The sequence below is a fragment of the Pinus tabuliformis genome, chromosome J, assembly GCF_031772625.1.
Source record: "Pinus tabuliformis cultivar Carrire ecotype Pingquan chromosome J, CPIR1, whole genome shotgun sequence".
Lineage (NCBI taxonomy): Eukaryota > Viridiplantae > Streptophyta > Pinopsida > Pinales > Pinaceae > Pinus > Pinus tabuliformis.
Window position 1 is genome coordinate 500187002 of NC_142295.1, and position 20299 is coordinate 500207300.

Consider the following 20299-nt stretch of genomic DNA (forward strand, 5'->3'; position numbering starts at 1 on the left):
CCCTCTTCAACTCCTCACCTATATAAATCTCTCCATTTCATTCAATTTGAAGTATCAAATCACTTGCCTACCTTGCCCCATTGAGACCTCTGCAAAACTGAGCCTCATTCCCAAGACCCAAAATCTACCTTTCCATTTGAGCCAACAAAACATCATCAAATTCAATCAAACACCTCTGTACACATACCTAGCCTAAAATCAGTCATTAGATCAGTCATCTCAAGCTTCATAGGCCATCCTTTCTGAGATTGACAAGGAGAGAGCCCTCTCTCGACCTGGTAGGGCTAGCTACCAGGTTAAGCATGGTTTGATGTTACCCTAGATCCTACCTTTCTTAGCCTGAGGTAGATTTAGGCACTAACATAGTGGCGACCATACTGGGGAAGAAATTGTTTGTTTTTTAGTGTTCTTCATTTTATAAACTACAGAAAGAGTCTAAATATTAGCCAGGTAGCCTTTGAAACGCTTTTGCTTTGCATTAGCGCAAGTAGATAAAATCTACTTCCGTCAATCTCTGGTCTAGTCTTATAAATGGAATATCTAACTTGAAAATTACCCTATTAAATTTGATAATTCTAAGCTTTTGCATGATAAGTTTAGAGTTTGATAGGCTGAGCAAGTTGATAATGTCCATTTGATTTCTTGGAAATAATAACACACTGGCTTCTAGAAGATATACCAGAGCAAATCCGGATCCTGATCCACCTCCTGTGTATGAAAATCCCAATCTTATTCTGTTAGACCCCTATACTACTAGTGTAACCCCTTATTGTTATTAGTATAACCCACTTATTATATTTATATACCCATGTAGTGCCCATATTGTTACTATTGTGCCCCATAGAAGCCCACTATTGTTATTATTGTGCCCTTACATTATTATTATTATGTCAGCTCTGATTATGTTATGACCCCTTAGACTCCTATATATAGAAAGGAGGTCTTTTCATTTGTATCATCCAAGAATTGTTCATTTATGTAATGTAAAGGAGGTTTCCCCCTCGAAGAGGTTGAATTCTAAGGCGTTTATCTATCTTTTCTATCTTTTCTTGAGCTGGTTTCATAACATTTGGTATCAGAGCTTTGGATTCTAGGGTTTCGCTGCTCTAAACAGGTCATCGTGGAATTTTTGCTATAACCTTTTTTCTGTGACGTTTCAGAAGTTGCAAAAAAAACCCATTTGAGAAGAAATCCCGCTGAACCTCGAGTCCAAATTTCAGAGATTTTTGCACTATATTTGCGGAGATATGATCTGAGGAAGTTGGTCTTTTTGCAGACTCCTGAATTACATTCCAAACAGGTGACCTGGGGAAAATCATCATAAATTTCTCTCTTGGGATCGGATTGAAATTTCATAAGAAGGTACAGAAAGAGGATGGACTGTAGTTTCTTATATGCATGTTTCAGATCCAAAGGTTGAAACAATGACTTGTGGCACGTTTTACAAGTTCACCCTACTGAACTAGTCTATAATCAGGTCATCTGGGGAGATTGTGCATGACTCTTTCTTGGAGAATCCAATTTGGATCAAACTAGTGGCATTAGAAAGAGGACACAGAGGGCTACTACAGGTCACAATTTCAGAACTTAAAGATCCGAAAGCACATAGTTACAGTCGTTTCAAGGTCGAGCTCCTAAAATCAAGAAAAAGCAAGATGAGGAAGTTTGATGGCAAGGATCCGGTAAATTGGATACTTCAGATGGAGCAATATTTTGATCTACATGGTGTACAACTGTTACAAAAGGTATGTATTGAATCTTCATATTTAGAACCAAATCAATTTTTATGGTACGAAGGGCTTTGTTCTCGTAAACAACTTGTTACGTGGTCAATTTTCACGGAGGAAATGATAGCACATTATGAGGATACAAAGAGCAACACCTTCTTTAGAGCAACACCACAACAATTGGAAAGAGTAAAAGGGCTTTGTGACATAGTGGAAAGCAAAATTATGGAAACCAGGAAGCGTACCCCTCACAACTATAAAGATGGAAGTGTTGTTTCTCCTAGCCTTCCACAACCTACAAGGGTTACACCACAACAATTGGAAGAAAAAAGAGAAAAAGGGTTTTGTTACAATTGTGATAGCAAATGCACTAAAGGTCATAAGTGTGCTGAGAAGAAATTATTTTACATAGAATATGAAGAGGAGGAAGAAAAGGATCAAGAAACATCAAAAGAAGAAGATATACGCTAGGACCCCACCCCAGAGAAAGAAGAAATGAATCAGACCATATCTTGTAAAACATTGACAAGAATTACCACTCCTCAAACTCTCAAGATAGAAGGACATATCAAGAAGAAAAAGGTGCAAGAAGTGAAAGATCACATCGAGAAAGAAGAAATGAATCCAACCATATCTTTTAATTCATTGTTCGAAATTACCACTCCTCAAACTATCAAGATAGAAGGACATATAAAGAAGAAAAATGTTCAAGAAGTGAAAGATCACATTGAGCATCAAGAAATGAATCCGACCATATCTTGTAAAGGATTGGAAGAAATTACCACTCCTCAAACTCTAGAGATAGAAGGACATATCAAGAAGAAAAAGGTTCAAGCAATGAAAGATCACATCGAGCATTAACAACAAGTTCTCCAACTTTTAAAGGATAACGCCACTTCGGTGCAAAATCAAACGAAACAACAGGTAGATCAACATCGTAGTGAAAAATGTTTTGATGTAGGTGATTGGGTATTTTTACTACTACATCTCAAGCAAGCTATTTATGAGAAGGAAATGTTGGCAATACTACATGCACTTAAAAAATGGCGACCTTATCGAATGGGAAGACTCTTCAAGGATGAGGATGTGGAAGCATTGTTTTGTGCTATTTATATTATCCAACCAGATTGGATAAACAAAGCAAGGGATGAATGGAAGAAGGATGAAGAAGTATGGCCACTTATTCAAAAGTTGCAAAAGATCCCAATTCAAACAATATTGCCAGAAATTAAAGAGGAAGGAAAAATCATATTGGAACCTGGAGCAGTCACAGAAACAAGAACTTGACAGCTACGAAATCAATCAATTTCAGAGTATCTCGTCAAGTGGAAGAACTTACCCACTGAATATTCCACATGGGAGGACAATAATTTTATACAGAAGCATCAAGGACTACTCAATCGTTGAGGACAACGCTTTTTGAAGGAGAGGGGCATGTTAGGCCCCTATACTACTAGTGTAACCCCTTATTGTTATTAGTATAACCCACTTATTATATTGATGTACCCATGTAGTGCCCATATTGTTACTATTGTGCCCCATAGAAGCCCACTATTGTTATTATTGTGCCCTTACATTATTATTGTTATGTCGGCTCTGATTATGTTATGACCCCTTAGACTCCTATATATAGAAAGGAGGTCTTTTCATTTGTATCATCCAAGAATTGCTCATTTATGTAATGTAAAGGAGGTTTCCCCCTTGAAGAGGCTGAATTCTAAGGCGTTTATCTATCTTTTCTATCTTTTCTTGAGCTGGTTTCATAACATATTCCGAGAATCCTTCGCCAAGAAAGTTCTGTGATTCCCGTGTTCAAATCTCGTTCATGTCATGTGGTTTTTGAGTATCTTGAAGATCAAGAGTTTTATGAATAGTTTGATCTGTCGTTGTTTGAGACTAAATCTAAAAGTGTTGTAGGTTCTACTGTCCTAAATCCAGAGTTTGTCAAAGATCTTGAAACTGAAAAGGCCAATAAATCAATTGATGATTATATCTTGAAACAACTCCAAACTTCAATTGTGGCTTCAAACATCATTGATTTCTTAGAGTCTGCATCTGCAACCCTTGGGTCCTCCGTGATTGCATCTAGCTCTGGAATTCCTACTGAAACTCCCTTCATTCCCACCATTCCCGTGCAGCCTTCTATCTCTGATAAAAAATCTGCAGTGGTGTCACCTCTGTCCACTCCTTCTACCCCTCAAACATCTAAAATTTCTTCACCACCATCCCCACCTCATACACCCCATACATCAGCTGCACCCACTCCCCCAACATCCCCAAGACCGATTGCAAATCCACCAAGAGAAATGGCTGCTCATTTTGCACCCCTTGTGTTGCCTCAAAATTTGGATGATATGCTCGCTGATTATCAAAGCAAAATTCCATTGTTTGATGGCACTCCTCATGGTGTTACAACTCAAGAACATGTGGATAGGATGACAGATTTCTTTGACCTTCATGAGATTGATGCAGAAAATGTGACAATGAGACTGTTTGTACAAACCTTTGGTGGTGAAGTGAGGAAGTGGTTCAGAGATTTTTCAGATGCAAGTATCACCACATTGACTAATCTTCAGAGACAATTCTTGGATCGCTGGGAAGTGAAGAAAAATCCTCTTCAGATCCTTTCCGAATATGGGAACATCAAGCGGAATGTTGGTGAGTCTGTTCAATATTATTGTATTAGATTCAATTCAGTTTACAATGCAATTCCTAATCATATAAAGCCACCTATGGGGTTGGATTTTATTAAGTTTCCGGATGGTTTTGATCCTGATATGGCCTATCAATTAAGAGAAAGGGATCCGGCCACTTTGGAAGACATGCAGAAAATTGCAGTCAGTGTTGAAGCTAATCTGCTTACCAAGAGAGCTAGAACAAAGGCTGAAAAGAAGGTAACAATGAAGGAAGATGTTTCCACTTTAGATTAGGTGCTCCGGAAGATGGAGAGGATGTTTGAAAGATTGACAATTGACAAGCCTGAAACACAAGTCAGAAATCCCAACTTTCATGTTCAGCAACAACCACAATTTAGAATCAAGCAAAGAGAACAGCGAGCAGAAGACCAAGCAGCGCAACAACAGGTAAAGACACCCTTACAACAGAATTTTGTACATGGTCCGGAATCAAATGACGAGGAGAATGTAATTGGAGAAGAGAATCATTTATTTACACCTGATGATATGCCAATTTTTATTATTGAAGATGAGGAGTATTCTGAGAATTCAGCTATACAAAGGGATGAAAATTTCATCTTGGCAAATGAAACAGTTCTTGAGGAGGAGTCCGATGAATATCAAAGAGGATACATGAATGCTTTGTCAGCCTAGCAGCAACAATATTCACTCAGAAGTAGAGATGTGCCCATAAATCCAATTTAGAAAACGAAGGAGACAACAACACCAAAGAATGATCCTCCCATTGTGCAGAAAAATGGAAAAGAGACAGCTGATCCTACCACTAACAAAACGCCATCAGCAAATGAAAGATCCAATTAGCCAAGTGTATCAAAGGAGAAAGCTGAAAAGAAGGATGTTTCAGTGAAAGAGGTAGAAAATACTTCATTCTTTAACTTAGAAAATGAAATTGCTAAGTTAAAAGTTTCTATTCCTTTGACTGAGTTGATGAAGAACATCAACTACAAAGGTCAGGTGTCTAATATTTAGAAGTTAGATCCATCATCTGATATGGTGAACATGGAGGATGATAGACCTGAGTTGATTTTTGGTCCAGCATTGGAAGGTCAGTCTCAAGATAGTGATGTAGCTCCTTTTTACATCAGCCTTAGGGTGCATGACTATGTATTACAGAATGCTATGTTTGATTCTGGAGTCTCTCATAATCTCATGCCTAAGGCCATCATGGAGAAATTGGGATTGGATATCATTAGAAAATATCATGACCTCTACTCCTTTGATTCTGGTAGAGTAAGGTGCATTGGTCTAATCAAAGATTTGGTGGTCAATTTGGATCAGATTTCGGCTAAAAATGTTTTGATGGATGTGGTCATGGTGGATATACCTCCTAGATTTAGCATGCTTCTTTCCAGATCTGGGGAGCAAAGATTAAAGGGACAATGCAACTTGATTTCTCCTATGCTACCATTCCCATGTTCGATCAAATGAGAAAATTATACTAGGAGCAAAAGAAGAAGTATATGATCACTAGCAAGGAGAAACCAGTTAATCATCCAGTCAACTATGTACATACTGATTTAGAATCATTTGTTTTGTATTCAGATAGCTTTAATGATGTAAATAGCCAAGTAGTTGAAATAGAAGACATTCCCAAGATTACTAAAAATTTCAGAGAGGTCTTAAAGCAAGAAAGAAAAAGACTTGATAGTACCACTGAGCAATCAGCCTTCTGACAGTAGCAACATATTGATGGACAACAAGGAAGAGTAACAGAGAAAACATAATTTCATCATTTGGAAGAGGACGAAGCAGGCCTGTGGAGCATGGATTTTGATGGTGCAGTAGGAAGGGAAGGTGCTGGAATTGGCATTTGGATACACAGCCCTATTTTCACCCCAAACAAAGTGCCAAGCAATGTAAGGGTCTGCTCTTATAAACTAGCTTTTGACTGTTCAAATAATGAGGCTGAATATGAGGCTTTAATTGCTAGTTTGAAAATTCTTAGAAAGTTGAAAGCTAAAAGGATTTCAGTGTGTGGTGACTCCGAGTTAGTTATCAAGCAAGTGAAAGGGGAATATCAAGCTAAGCATCCCCGAATACGGGCCTACCACAATGTGGTATTAGATATCTTGAGAGTATTTTCGTATTACACTTTGACATGTGTCCCTCGTGTTCAGAATGTCATTGTGGATTCACTTGCAACAGTAGCAAGTAATTTGAAAATTCCGATGAATTCAAACAACAAGTTTGAGAATTATGTGAAACATCACCCAGCTGTCCCCGACAATCAAAGGTATTGGCAAGTGTTTCAAGATGATGAAGAGATCGATGAATTTCTACAAAATGAAGGTAAATTCAAAGACAATTCTATTGATGTGGAGTGTGATGATGGTGAGGCGGATATAGAAGTCAATACCTAAAGGTATAATACCTTTAGAGGAGCTATTTGATCAGGATGATGTGGCCCAGAAACTGAGCTTGCTGCCAACCGAAAAAGGAGTTGAGGATGTGAACATTGGATCAGCTGAAATTCCTAAAATGGTGAAGTTATCAAAGGCATTGCCTCCACAGGTAAAAACAAAGTATATCAGTTTACTATCTTCTTTTACTGATGTATTTTCTTGGGATTATTCAGATTTCAAGGCATATGACACAAGCATCATTCAACATATCATCCCGATCAAGCCAAATCAAAAGCATTTATGTCAGAAGCTAAGAATAATAAATCCAAAGCTGTTGCCCTCAATTGCGAAGGAAGTTAATTGGTTGTACAAAGTGGGTATCATTGTTCCCATAAGATTTTCCGATTGGATTTCTAATTTGGTGCTCATGCGCAAGAAAATAGGTGAGATTCAGTTATGTATTGATTTTAGAAATCTGAATAAAGTATCTTTGAAAGATAACTATCCATTGCCTAAGATGAATGACATACTTCAAAGAGTAGTTGGGGCTTCCCGCATGTTGCTACTTGATGGGTATTCCAGGTATAACCAAATTCTGGTCCATGAGGATGACAGAGACAAAACAACGTTCACCACTTCATGGGGAACTTTTCACTATGCAAAGATGCCTTTCGGACTGAAAAACGCTGGTGCAACCTTTCAGAGGGTGATGGATATCGCATTTGCTAACGAAAAAGATGTTTTTCTTGTTGTTTATCTTGATGAATTGACAATTTTCTCTAACTCAGATGAAGAGCACTTATATCATCTGAAGATTGTATTTCAGTGGTGTAGGAAATATGGTATATCTCTAAATCCAAAGAAAAGTCTGTTTGCCATGGATGAAGGCAAGCTTCTCGGTCATATTATATCAAAGGAGGGCATCTGCATTGATCCAGCTTGGGTGGAAGCCATTCAAAAGATTGATTTTCCACGAAGTAAGAAAGAGATCCAATCATTCAATGGTAAGATGAATTTCTTATGTTGCTTTGTGCCCAATCTTGTAGAAAATTTAAGGGAAATCACAAACATGCTCAAAAAAGATAGTGTAGTGAAGTGGACTGAGGAAGCAATTAAGTCTTTCAATTTGGTGAAATTGTCCCTTTCTTCAGCTCTGGTTTTGATCAGCCTGGACTATACTTAGGATTTCATTTTGTTTTCATTTTCTTTGGATCACACTATGGTAGCGGTCTTGATGGAGATTAGAGACCAGCTTGAGAAAGCAATTAGATTTTTCAGTAGAACCATAAGGGATGCAGCATTAAAGTTCAATATTATTGAAAAATAGGCCCTTGCTTTGGTAAAGGCATTGAAATATTTTCGGGTTTATATTCTACATTCTCACATCCTTGCTTATGTTCCTAACACTGTTGTTAAAGATGTCTTAGTGCAAACAAATCCAGAGGGGAAAAGAGACAAATGGATTGATGCCTTGTTGGAATATGAAGTGGAGATCAAACCGACAAAGCTCATCAAAGGATAGGGGCTGGCTAAGCTAATGGCTGAGCCAAATTTTCACGCCTTGGACATCAATCTCATTGCTGCTATGTCCGAGGAAGATAAAGAGAGTTTGCCCGCTCAGGTATCAGAAATTTTTCTTCTTTCTCCTTGGTATTTGGAAATTGTTTATGTACTCCAAAATCTGTCATCACCACCTGGAATGGCTAAGAACAAAAGTAGGACCCTAAAATTGAAGGCTGCCAAGTTTTGTATCATGAATAATGCACTCTATTGGAAAGATCCCAGTGGTGTCTTGCTCAATTGTTTGGTTGAAGAAGAGGAAAAACAGGTTATGGAAGACTTTCACAAGGGAGATTGCAGAGGCCATCTTTTCTGGAAGACAACAGCCAATAAAATTTTGAGAGAGGGATATTATTGGCCAACTCTTTTTGTTGATGTGTACAAAATAGTAGCAAGCTGCCACGAATGTCAGATTTTTCAAGGTAGGAGGAAATTGCAGCCTTTACTACTCAAGCCCATAGAAGTAAGTTCTCCATTTCAGTAGTGGGGTTTGAATTTCATTGGCGAGATCCATCCTTCTTCTTCAGCACAGCATAAATGGATCCTCACATCGATGGATTATTTCACCAAATGGATTGAGGTGATTCCCACGAGGCAGGTCACTGATTCGGTAATCATTTCATTTCTTGAAAACAACATTTTGTCTCATTTTGGCTATCCAAATAAGTTGATCACTAACAATGCAGCAACTTTTAAATCTAAAAGGATGATTGAATTTTGTCATAAATATCAAATAACTTTTGGGCACTCAACCACCTATTAACCATAAGGTAATGGATTGGCGGAATCCTCAAATAAATCTTTGGTCAACATTATCAAAAAGCTGTTGGAAACAAACAAGAAAAGTTGGCAGAAAAAGATGGTCAACGCACTTTGGGCAGACAGAGTAAGTTAAAAGAAATCTATAGGCATGTCTCCTTTCGAGCTTGTGTATGGTGTGGACACAGTATTCTTGACCTCTCTTGCAGTCCCAGAGGTTAAACTCCTACAAGAAGCGGGAAACGAAGATGATCATTTGCAGCGGAGAATCAATCAAATGATTCATTTGAAACAAACTAGAGAGGAGGTATTTTTGAACACTTTCAAGCTATAAGAGAGAATCAAGAAGATATATGACCGAAAGGCAAAGGTAGACAAGTTTCAAATATAAGACATAGTGCTGAAATGGGATGCAAGAAATGAAGAGAAAGGTAAGCATGGCAAGTTTGAAAATCTTTGGAAAGGACCTTACAGGATTGCTGCATATCTGGGCCAAAATTCTTTCCTTTTGCAAGAAATGAATGGAGAAGACTATCCCGGTGTGCCGGTCAATGGTCGGCTACTCAAACAATACTATTTTTGAAGTATTTTCTGTTGTCATATGTATCTTTGTACATACTAGTTTGTTTAAATTCCATTGCAAGTTTGTACTGTATCATTCTTTTAGTTTGGGGCCCAAGGTGAAGGCTATAAAACTGAGGTTTGATTTCAGTTTTTGTTTGGTTTGTTCGAGTCAAGTCTTTTAATCAATTTCAGTCTTGAAATTGAGTCTTTCAAGTAAATTTCAGTCCTGAAATTGAGTCAAGAGTCTCGTTTTGGTTTGTCGAAGTTATTGACTCCATAGCCCGATGGACAAAGGCACTGCCTACTTTCCCAGAGATTTGTAGTTCTTAGCACCTCCAAGGAGCTACCATCCCCATTGGAGCCAATGTTAGTGTCAGTATCTTCATCCCTCCGTCAAAGATCAAATTCTCTTGTTGCATTGCATATTAGGTGTCTCGCTCAGTCAGCTGCATTCCATTAGGAGCATGGATCATCTGACGGTAGTGGCTTGTTGTACATTTTCCCTCATGTCCTTTACCTACTGGCCCATTTCCATTCATCAAGATCATCTGCAGTCACTTTTTGTCTTTAAATTTGCAAGAGTCATTTCTAGGGTTTCAGTTTCATTAGGTCTAGGGTTTCATCAAAATGGTCTTCAAAATGTCCAATAATGGTCAGCAGGCACATGAGGAGGTTGAATAAAGTTTTGGTACCAATAAATTTCATAATCTCATGCTCAAAAATTTATTTTTCCAAAAAACAGAATATTTTAGGTTTTTGTTGTATAAATTCATGTAATTTCAGTTCTCTTATATGTAAATCACTTCAGTGGCAACCCTGGTCATCTTTCCAAGCTTCAGTAGCTCCATCCCCCGCAAGGGAAACAAAAAATCAAGTCATTCAGTTCATCAAAGGCACAAATAAAATAAACTGCCCAAAAACAGAGTTGAAAAAGTAAGTCACATTGCAAACATTATAAAAGTGGGTTTTATGAAGGAAAAATCAAAATCTCTTGTATATAAGTCATCTTTACAATTCAAAAAGCTCATTGGCACTAAAAGAAGAAAGATTGAGCAAAGTGAAGGTCTTGTTGGAGAAAGGAAGCGAAATCGCAACAAAGAGTTCCAGTTTTGGAGGCGCGGTGCATTGGGTGAGAGGTGCGGCACATACAAGTGTGTTGTGGCCATTAACAACCCCCCTCCTTATTTAGTATTAGCAATAACACTATGTAAGTGGGGACCCTTAGTTAAAAAATTCAAAAAAATCAATTAGTGCTCATACATGTTACTCCTTAAGAAACATCGCATTGCGCAAAGAATGATAGGGTGTTTCCTTATGAGTGAAAATGATAAACTGCAAGATCGCAACGTGAACTCCATAGCATCGCATCCATTAATAAACACTCACATTGGAAAACCTTAAAAAATCACCGATATGCGATATCGCATATCACATATCACAAAATTGCATGAAAAACACATAACGATTTAACGATTACAGCGATCTGCGATTTTGCAATACTGCGATACTGCGATCCGCGATCTTGCGATAGTGCGATCAAGCAACCTTGCGATAGCACAACACGATGAAATTGTGGTAATGCGATACAGCGAAATGCGATACTGCGATGCAGATCGCAGAAACATTCCATCACAAATTTTCCTGGCTCAATATTCAAGAAAAGTTTTCCATAAACCAAGAACTGGATACGCGCTTTAATGATAATTAATGAATTATATGCCAGTTGTTAATAAAATATGGTTTTGTGTTGTTCGAAGAGCCAGTTTACGTCAGGTGGCATGTTTTTGCATATCTGTAGCATTTAAAGCTTTCCTGTCGATTTTTATTATCATTACTCTCTCCTCACTTGTGAACTGCAGGAACGAAAAACAAAAGATACACAAAGAAATGTGCAGGAAGCTATGAGGAAAAAGGGTAAAACTCCAATGCTCAAAGATAGAGAAAAGACACCCACATGCAACAGAGCCGCAGATTCACAGAAAGTTGCTGAGCCATCCATTACAGATCTTTCATTTATAGGCATGGTTGAATGAGTATTGAACGATGTTGATATCAATAGGCAATTTAACGCTCAAGGTCAACAGCTCACAAAAGCATTATTTTTACAAATTTTGAAGCTTTATACCCAGTGAAGAAAAAGGCGCAAAAGGGAAAAAAATGCATCAGAGAAACCCGGATCAAAGAACGGAGGCAGTTTCCGATGCGCGATTAGCGCCTAGCGCTAATCGTGCATCACTGAGAAAATTGCTCAAAAAGCAAAGCCTCTAACTACTCAGTCACTTGTAAGCCCGAAAAATGCAAGAAAGCAATGGTAAAGAACAAACTAGAAACAGAAAGCTAGAGAAAAGGCAGAAGCGATTCAAGGGTTAACCAAGTTGAACTTGGATTATTACTGAGCATACGCGGTGAAGCCACATAGTCAGAAGATGACTCTCGAGTATATCATTGATTTTTCTGAAAAGACGATGCCAGCTCTTACCATTTATGTTTTCTGAGCTCAACCAAAAGCGGAAGATAGTCAACCAACTTTACCCAGGCAAATACTGAATGCTTGCAACATTAAGGAGCAAATGCAGAAATAGTTAGATATTAGATTTAATTTTTAGAAATAGTTTTGCTTAGAAAAACGGTGGTCATTTAAACCGTATCCTGAATCTGTGTAGTTAAGTTATTTAGTTAAGTACTTAAACCCTTCTCATGAATTTAGAGAAGGGTCCAGAAATTTATCAAAAACTTGTCCTCAGAACATGCACTTTTTCACCCTCAGAGGAGGTTTTGGTGAATGAATGGATCAAGATCTGTTAATGTTTGCATTTGATATCTGCTACTGATGTTGCACTTTTGTACTCTTAGTGGATGTTAGAGAAAGGAGAGATAAATCATTGTCACTTGAAGCTTATGAGTAGGACTAGTCATAAATGGTACTTTTATCTCTTGACCATTTCTGCTTATATGTTAAAGTGATATACAGTTTTTAGTTGTTTATGTATTATTGCATGAATGCCTGAGTTATCATTTGGCACTTTTGTACGGTGATAGCTATTTATTTATGTTTAATGTATGAATAGCTCATTATGCGATATGTTTTTCACAACTGTTTTGTCTAACTTTTGATGCGAAGTGGTTCATCTTTATTGATTTCCTTTCTTATAACCACTGATGATCTTTATTACCAGTTGTTATTTGAAATCTCTTTAGATCGCATAATAGAATAATTACATCCCGGGTTAGTATAGACTTAGATGTGCTGTTTATTAGAATACAATAGCATAGAATTAGATTAAAGTTAGAATTAGAATATCTTAAATAGGAACTGTTAGATCAGCAACATCAAATTCTACACACACAAACTCATAGATTGGGAAACTGGTCCCATTATCCCCAGTCAGACCCGCTATACCAAACGGATAAGGACCTGCCAACCAAGGTCCGGACTGGGCGGGTATCCCTCTTGTTGTCAACCCGATTTTCGGGGCCTCAACAAAGTGGTGCAACACATTGGGTCACCCTCCACAGTGTTAAATTTATACTGGTGTGGCGCATACAGGAGGCACGGCGCATAGAGCTACCAAGCCTGATTTCATTATAAACCCCTCAAATTGCCAAAATTGCTCAAATATTCCAGTCTACAAGTAAGTCAATCCCTTTTCCTTGCTAGTGAAAGAGTTTTTCTTAAAAATTTATGGTGGTTGTGTGAAAAAACTCAAACCCTACTCCCTTGCAATTTCTCAAAAAACGATTGCCTAGGGTTTGCATTTGTCATTTTGCTACCAAGTCCACTCCACCACTCCCTCACTTTTGATTCCTCCATTTGTTTCCCAAGTTCATCCACTCACTCCCTAACTCCCATATTCCTAAAAAATCATTCACCCCTATCCCCAAATCTCATTTTCCCAAATCCTAATTCCAAAATCCCTAAACCCTAATTGTTGTCCCTAAGCTTACACACTATTCCCTAAACTCCCTATTTCCCAAAAAACTTGTCATAATATTCCCAAAACCCCTCATACCCTCTCCCTCCATAGTCCCTCATACATTCTTACCCTTGGTGGCAAAAAAATAAAATAACCATAAATCTCTTCATACTCATCAAGAAAAATCACACATTAGCAAGCATGGAATTTGATCCTTCATATGACCGAGATGAAGAAACACACAATGACTCTCCTATAGAAATACATGCACAAAGGAGACCTCACAAGGGTGACAAACATATATGAGAGGAGCCTACTTCACTTGCTTAGCTGCAGGCCTGCGCTCTTGCTATCACATACTTCCAACACCAATCCTATTATCAGTTCTGTGAGATGGTTTCTACAGTCTAGTATCATCATGAGTTAGCCCAATTGTTTGTGCTTCATCTACATAATGGCCAAACCACTCTAGCTAGTGTGACATTCACCTTAACACCAGAGCCTATTTCTCTAGCAACTGAATTCCTAATGTCAGAGAGCAGTGGAATAAAAGGTAATAGATTGACAGGGAACATTATGAATCATACATCAAGCTCGGTTATTTGAGACAACTCAGCAGATTTTTTCCCTTTCGGTACCTGAAAGACTCATATGCTCCCTTGATGAAACTCATAATGAAGTATTTCAGTTGTGAGGGCCGGTTTTCTCGCCTATATGCTTATCATATCATATTGTTGATGCACTTTACCAGGGTGAGAATGATGAATCTCCCCTACTTCATGTGCTGAAATATTGAGAACATGACCACCCTAGTACAACATAAGACTCCTCAGCAGCAGTTTAATAGTATATATCATTTTGCACTCATCAAAATTGTGGTCATGCATTAGCTTGGTTTGCAGGGCATCACATGGGAGGATTTCATTTCTCATGAGTTCTTCACAGCTCCTCAGATACCTCTAGAGACTTTTCATGAGACAGGTGGACTTTCTCATCAGTCAAAGGGTCATTAGACACAGAATGCTAGTGTGCCAGTGTTTGTCACCTATCAAAAGGGCACTAGGCAGTTGTTTGCAGCAGCAAAGCGAGTATTATCTCCACCCACCCTGGAAGGGGTCTCACTTCCTTCTTTAGCACAGTAGGTTCTGGATAAGGGAAAGAGGCCATTACATGATGAGGGGCCTTTAGGTGAGCAGGAGACCAATTTCATTCTCATTCAGGATGATGACACTGATTTGGGCCCATAAAGCTCAAAGCTCAAGGAGGTCATCCAAGAGCAACAAATGGACATCAATGCTTTGCCCCTCAACTTGGAAAGAGCCAAGTGGATAATAAAGTACCTGGAGCAAAGAAACAAGAAACCAGAGGATTAGCAAACCATAATGGAACTAAGAAACATACGAGAAAACCAGGAAGATGCCAAAAGGAGGAAAGTCAAGTTCACAACACTTGAGCAAGAAATCAATGTTGATCATGAGTCTTGGTTGGAGAGGACTAATATCCACTTAGAGAGGATGCTAGAGAATGCCATCAATGAGAAAACTATGTTGAGAAATATGGCATATCACTATTTGTTAAGGAATATGGTGTGCCAAGCTAGAATCAGGAACTTGAAGGCCAAGTTGAAGAAGAGATCGAGGAGGCAAAAAGCACAAGATAAACTTTAGATCTTAGTTGATACTTCCTTGGCCCAACATAGCACTTGATGGAGAACACTCAGCCCAAATTTCAAAAAATTTGGGACACTTTTTGCATTTTTGAAATTTTTGGGCTAAAACACAGAATTTTCTTCCCAATGTCTCGCGCCACCTGGCGCTCGCTTTTGATGGAGGCCTCCAAATGATAAAAAATTAGCATCTTTGGATTTGTCTTGGAAAAATATGAATTCATACCAATGGCCAAGACATTTTGACAGGTTTTGTGCCCCTAAAAAGGTTAAAAACACCCAAAACATGACCTTACTGCCCCTATTTTGACACATAGGGAGTAGTGTTGGGAGAACTCCATTTTGGAGGGTCAAATGGAGGCCAAATTTGAAATTTCCACTTGTTCTGGAATGTAGACAGGTAGAATGTTCCAAAAAGCACACTTGGAGAAAATTTGGATACCAGGAAGGCCTCCAAAAGTGGCTACAAATAGGCACTATGCATAGAGAAATCAGCGCAGTGCATTGGGGAAATTTTGCTCAGTTTGACCAAGTATACTCTGTTTTTTGCCTAGTTTCTTGATAGTTTGACTTTTCTCCTTCTTAATGTCAAACTCATGATGTAATTTAATGTAAATTGATGGATCTTGATGTATTTATGTCAAATTTTCACTCATGGAGGTAGATTCATCTATCAAAAATAGTTTGCAACTGAATGAATCAATTCCCTAGTTTCTAGAGGCAAGTTGTTCCATTGCCTAATTTGTAGTTCTTAGTTTAGAATTAGATGGAACAGCTCCTAAACTCATGAGCTCGACCACTAGAGGCTAGGATGAGTTGTTTTTTTCCTATATGTTGTGATTTTTTAGTCACTAGCATGGTTGGACTTTTGAGAAAGCTTGGAGCTTCATTGTATACATTTTTCAGTAGTTTTGGCTAAGGAATAGACCAGAGTTTGCAGCACTCTATGGGATTCATGTGGCATCTTGCTTTGGTATTGTGTTTCCTTCAGTAAATTTTTAGTTTATATGTGTTTATGCATGCGATTATTTCCCTTGCTTCTTCTCAACTAAAACAAACAAGGATAAAGGTAGAATCCATTGAAATTGTAGTGCTCTACCTAGGGTTTGCTTAGTTATTGATGTTTTCAACTGTTTGAAGAGGATCCCTGAGGTTCTCTTGCCCTCTTCAACTCCTCACCTGTCTAAATCTCTCCATTTCATTCAATTTGAAGTATCAAATCACTTGCCTACCTTGCCCCATTGAGACCTCTGCAAAACTGAGCCTCATTCCCAAGACCCAAAATCTGCCCTTCCATTTGAGCTAACAAAACATCATCAAATTCAATCAAACACCTCTGTACACATACCTAGCCTAAAATTAGTCATTAGATCAGTCATCTCAAGCTTCATAGGCAATCTTTTATGAGATTGACAAGGAGAGATCCCTCTCCCGACCGGGTAGGGCTAGCTAGCTACTAGGTTAAGTGTGGTTTGATGTTACCCTAGATCCTACCTTTCTCAACCTGAGGTAGATTTAGGCACTAACAAATCAAACTAGAGAAGAGCTCCCTACAAATTGGTTAATGTGCCAAGATAGCACCACAGTTTTGTGGACCCCTCAACATTATTGAGAGGATTGGGCCAGTAGCCTATTGAGTTGCACTGCCTCTGATGGTGAAATTCCATGATGTTTTCCATGTTTCATTTCTTAAGAAGTATGTTAAAGATGTTGATCATGTGATTGACTAGTCTGTATTGTAGGTGGAACCAGATGGAGAATTCCAGCCGAAGCTTCAATATATATTGCAGAAAAAGATGCTCATTCTCTGGAACCGAGAAATCGAGCAGGTTAAGGTGTAATGGAATCACTTTGGGCCCAATGAAGCTACATGTGAGATGGTGGATCAGGTGTGGGATATGTATCATTCCTTTTTTGTCTGTTGAATCAAAGCAGTTTTGGTATGGTGTTTTGGTATATGCCTTGGTATATATTTTGGTACATGTTTTGGTGATGTTTGGTATACGTACATATGTATATGGATGTAAATATTTCCATGAGCTATGTTATAAAGCTCCAATAAGTAGTATGGGTGTGATGTCATTATGATTTTATTTTTGTTATATTTTCATGTTGGTTTTCTTTTTAGTAGGTTGATCATTGTAAATACTGCAATGAGCTAAGTTATAAAGCTCCATCGACAATATGTTTTTATCACAATAGTCTTGTGGGTATAGGTTTTTGTTGAACACTGAGGACGGTGTTCCCCAAGGGGGAGTGTTCTGTAACAGTCTTGGTGAAATTCCATGTAAAAAAAGTTAATAAGGAAAAATAATAACCATAGTTGATGGGACACTTATTCCAATCTGAATGTTGAGAAAGATATCTTAGTGTGGGTGTTCATTTGGTTATTAATGGATAAGGAAATTGGGAAATGAAATGGCTAAGGCTTTGGAAAGGAAAATGGAATTTTTGGAAGATTTATTTATGAAAATAATGGAAATTAGGAGAAAAGGGAGGTGAAATGTCATAGGTTGTTGTTGAGCGATAAAAGGTGTATTTTTAACTCCTAATTATCTTCACATTAATTTTCAACCTAGGGACGACTTTTTATTTCAAGAGTGTACTCAGTCTGAGGCAGCTATTTACTCAAGAGTAATGTTTTGCATTATAGTGCTTAAAATGCAAAAGTAAATGAATGCTTGAAATAAAATCTACTTACAATTAAAATAAAGTTAACATTCTGAAACTTAAATCATTCACTGAAAAAACCACAACAATTATCAGTCAAGGATACAGTAGCAATAACTCATTCCTTGTTTAACTGATATAAATTAAATCAAGCATAAATAAGATCCACAATCTAAGAACTTAGGCAGCGATAGTCAATGTCCTTTACAGTTGTTGGTCTCACACACAACACTAAATAACCAATTGGAAATTGCAAAGAACTAAATCAATCGTGCTACTGCGACTTAATTGGAATGAGACAATTGTGCTAACTAGAAGAATGCTGAAAGGCAATCTTAAATAATTGTAGAAAGTAAATGAACAACAGTGCTAAGTATTATAAATGAATAGCCAAACTATTATAGCTATAATGAATAGAAAGTTGTTAAATTACTGGAATGAAAAGCAAAGCTATTTCAATAGAAATGAACAGCAATCTATAGTGAACATCAAATTCTGAAATGAACAATGCAGCTTTATACTTGAATTGAACATCATAACAATATAAGTTGAAAAGGATAATAATCTTTGTTATAATGGAAAAGAAAAACCACGCGATTCAATCACAACTTGTGCAATAAAACAATTTCATAAAATACTATAACAGCTCACTATAAAAACATGAAACTGTAAGGCAATACGATTCAAAGAAATAAGAATTAAATCAAACCATCACACAACAAAAATCGTGAAGATATATTACAGCAGCAGCTTAATCCACTAGAGGCTGGGCCCTTAGCCGCCAGCGGATGCTGCTGGGCTACTTCAGATGAGAAGAATGAACAGCAACTCCCAAATCATATATTAATCATTAAACTTGGTTGGCATTACAATAGCAAAAGCCTTGAGAATTACAACATGCAACAATCCCTTTTTCCTCCTATCCTATCATGAATCATGAATCCTTAATTCTGAATCTCTAATTCTCAAATCATAATTCTGAATCCATCATTCCCAATTCTGCATTCTCTCAGCCATCCTCCTCCAATACATAATACATACTCTCCTTTTATAATCATAAAGAGGAGAAATCAAATAGTAAATATGATCTCTCATAACAATATTAGATTCTTTATAACCAATTGATTAACAAGAAAATATATTTCCATCCATCTTTCAATAAGAGCAAGGAAAATTTGGCTTTGTAGCTGAGATTTGGAAAACAGCCACACAACAAATCTAAGAAAATCGTGCTCAAAGAACCCTACGTTTCTCTCAATAAAAGCCGAATTTGGGCAAACCATTCTTACCTAAAGTTAATTTGGTCCGTTCTGGACAAAACCCATGTTTCGGATTTTCCAAATTCTTCTTCATTTGCCAAGAATCTCAATCGCAAAACTATCACTTCTTATTCCAAATAATTTCTGAGTTGGAATATTAATGATCAAATCTTCAATATGGAAATTATCTTGGAGGCTAAAAATGGTGAATAATGTTACAACCAATTTATTAAAAATATCATTGATAAAATCATGCATAATCATCAATTTATTAGAAATAAAGGAGAATAAATAATATTCATCCATAAGAGCATAAATCATTATAAAATGGATTTATATAATAAATTATAATAAATGACATGATAAAGAAGAGTAAAAATGGATGAAATAAGTGTTAAAAAGTGGTCGTATTCACTGCCCAACAGTTGCATGTGAGGAGGAAAATGAAGGAAAATAATGGAAAATTAAGAAAATAGAGGCATATTTGATTAAAAGGCTTTGGAGTATCAGTTGGTAATCTTTTGTCAGTTCATTTTTGGAGCTCTCTCATTTCCTCTCTCTCTCTCTCTCTCATTATTGGACACTTAGAGCTTTCTTGGATCACTCTTGGATGATGTGGCATGGTTTGATTTTTGGAGCAACAAGGAAAAGGAAGATAAGGAAAGCACGAGAGGACATCGGGATCAGCAACTACAGTGGGTTTTGCTTGTAGATGTCGAGTTTCATGTATGTTTTCCTAACTACTTTTGGCATGAATGGCATATGCATGTGGTTTATTGGTCATGATCTGTCACTGGCAGGAAGCATTGCCTTGATTGACAATGTATTTTCCTAGCCTTGGCATTTCTTGGATAGCCATGGTGTTGTGGGTTCATTTTCTTTGTTTTATGGTTGCTTCTCATGTTTCCTTAGATTGGTGTGCGTTACTAGTTCCTGGAGCCTTGGTTGGACAAATGCTCTAGAGCCCTTTAATAGATTGGGTTGAGTTTTTAGTCCTAGAGCCTTGGTTGGAAGAACACTCTGGAGCACTTGGTGGGTTGAGTTACTAGTCCTAGAGCCTTGGTTGGAAAAACACTCTAGAGCCCAACAACTATTGTGGTTTGAGTTACTAGTCCTGGAGCCTTGGTTGGAACAAATGGTTT

General features: G+C 37.6%; 1 pseudogene; it reads left to right on the forward strand.

Moving 5' to 3' along the window:
• The first annotated feature begins 4669 nt into the window (after positions 1-4669).
• LOC149227974 (serine hydroxymethyltransferase 3, chloroplastic-like) overlaps positions 4670-20299 on the forward strand; it is a 106959-nt pseudogene continuing 91329 nt past the window's right edge.